A 2,575-nucleotide genomic window follows, 5' to 3' on the forward strand; every position below is an offset into this window, starting at 1 on the left:
CCCTTGGTATCCGCTAGAGCAGTTGCAAAGATACCCTGGGCCGTTGGAAGAATCCCTATCACCCAATCAAGCACCACCGGCTGCTGTCCCTTGTAGGTATCATTGAAACTTGTAGTTGTTACATAGTCAGAGCTGAAGAAAAACGCCTCCGTTTCCACCAAGCTGGCGTAGCTGCATGGGTTGAAGTACCAACTATTTGAAGTATTGACATAATCCGCATCATAGAAATAGACCTTGTACCCCATTAAGCCCTTGGGACCGACATTTTGGCAGCAGCCAACACCAATGCACGAGCCATTTGCCAGGTCTCCCGGGCTCCCACACACCGATGCACATCCTGTTGCATCCCTTGTCCTGCCGTTGGTGTTGTAGATGTACCCAATTGTGTTGCAACCAATGCTTATGAACTTGTTGTGCGCGTGTGAAAACCGATAGGGCCATGTTAATTCGAAACCCCAAATGCAGGCATCCATTTCTCTTGTACTGGAATTGTAGCAATATGTCGGGGTGGTCATCAAAGCTCGGGATTGACCACGGGTCGCCAAGATGTTTAGAATCTCCCACTGGTGAATGAATGGCCTCGGTTCCACCCGCAGTCCTGTTGCACTGGATGCCCTATTCGGTAGCACAGCCGATACCGATGCCAAATGGATAGGGGACCTCCACGTCACCGCAATGTGTTCTGCATCCATGGTGACGCCGCGCTGATGATATGAATGATAGGTTCAGCATGACTGCAACGGTGCTGAGCAGTAGCACTGACGCCATATTAATGCTCTGAAATTGGACTCATGAAATTAAGCAAGTATCGAATGAGCTAAAAGGAGAGGGAAAAAATCAGGAATGGAGTATAGAACGTTAAGCAGAGAAACCCAAGAACCTTTTTTTTTAACTGCAAGAAACCCAAGAACTTAGAGCATCTACTGCCGGACTTGGCAAATCCGGCCCCTCAAACGCCCGCGGACGCACATTCATTTTGCTCGTGATACTCCTTTCAAATCCGGCTTCACATACTCCTTTTGCTCGTGATACTCCTTTCAAATCTTCGTCCAATAGGTGTTCCCACTTTGCTTGGTGCCGCATATTGGATCCATCGTCGTGGCCAACCAAACTTTGACCAATAAGATGTTTTCAAATCTTGAGAATGCCAGACCTCTTGCCTTCAGCGTCTTGGTCTTCTTCTTCCTTTTGCTCGGATTGGGATCGGATGTTGTCCCAACCTCAAATGCCGTGGTGGCCTCCAATTCATACTCCATTTCGGTCGGATCTTCATTGTCATTGCTCATGTCCGACAAGAACGCCTTCTACATGATTATGGTTTGCAAGCATTCATCATGTGCGAAATGAACTAGTGGTCTGTGCTAAAAACGGATCGGACAGGAGCAAAGAAAATGCACCAGCTGTTGTTCGGTAATTCTGTCGAACATGTCGAGGGTAGCCCAGGCAGTGCTGGTGCCCGTGCTCATCCGCGCCCGAACGAGCTTCGGCGAGTCACACACGTCGGCCACTGGCATCTGCGTGGGAGGAAAGCTGTCCGGAATTATGTCCCAAGGGGGTCGCACGCGTAATCCGCGTTGGCGCTCGAAGGGAAGGGGTGCGGGGATCCGGGCGTGGCGGAGGAGACAACTACTCCACCACGTCCGAACCTCCTGCGACGCTGCCGCCGCCTTCCTCTCTCGCTGTCGGCGTCGTCGCAACTTGCGGGTGACGTTCTTTGCCTTGCAAGTCGTAGCCGATGAATTGACGCTGCCGACAGATGAGGCAGACTGCATCTCTGTCACGGCAGTGTGGGTCGGGCTTGACAACATCTCCGACGGTGGGTCGGGATCGGAGGAGAGGATTGGGAGTAAGGGTGGAGGATGGCGAGGGTCCGAACGCGGGAAAGGTTGAAGGGCGACGGTAGGAGGACGAAGGGTTTGGTGGATTTGGTGCAATTTAGGATGGGGCCGGGCTGTTGGGTTTGACATGGCGGGCGGGCCCGGGTGCTCTATATCCGCCTCATTTGGGCTGGATATGGAGATGCCGGTTAGACCGGGGGTATGAGACGGGTTTGAGAGGTCTGGTCGTAGATGCTCTTAATAAGCTAGTACTAGCAGAAGATCATGTACAGTGGAGGAAGGGGGCAGAAGTGAATCCGGAACGAAAGCACGTACCTGCGGGTGATGGCCGAGTTGAGGAAACAAGATCAACGTTCGTGATCTAGTTGGCGCCGTGCCGGAGCTAATTCAAGGGCGCGCCGCCGCCTTCCAACCGGAGCAGAGAATGAGACTGTAGGTACTCCCTCCGTTCCAAAATACTACTCCCTCCGTCCGGAAATACTCGTCGGAGGAATGGATGTATCTAGATGTATTTTAGTTCTAGATACATTCATTTTTATGCATTTCTCCGACAAGTATTTCCGGACGGAGGGAGTAGATGATAACCTGCGCAACTTTCAAACATGGTGGCTCCTTTTGGAAAAGGCTCGGAGTGAGACCCCAACCGTGTCACTCGTGTCATACATATGCAACATGACAAAGGGCTGCGAGCTTTACTCCACAGATGTGTTGCGTGTACATTTGGTTTTAACAAATTT

At 51.5% G+C, this 2,575-nt stretch overlaps 1 pseudogene; it reads right to left on the reverse strand.

The window, feature by feature from the left end:
- LOC119309927 overlaps positions 1-1,514 on the reverse strand; it is a 4,039-nt pseudogene extending 2,525 nt beyond the window's left edge.
- Positions 1,515-2,575: the final 1,061 nt, after the last annotated feature.

The sequence above is a fragment of the Triticum dicoccoides genome, chromosome 5B, assembly GCF_002162155.2.
Source record: "Triticum dicoccoides isolate Atlit2015 ecotype Zavitan chromosome 5B, WEW_v2.0, whole genome shotgun sequence".
NCBI classification, from domain to species: Eukaryota; Viridiplantae; Streptophyta; class Magnoliopsida; order Poales; family Poaceae; genus Triticum; species Triticum dicoccoides.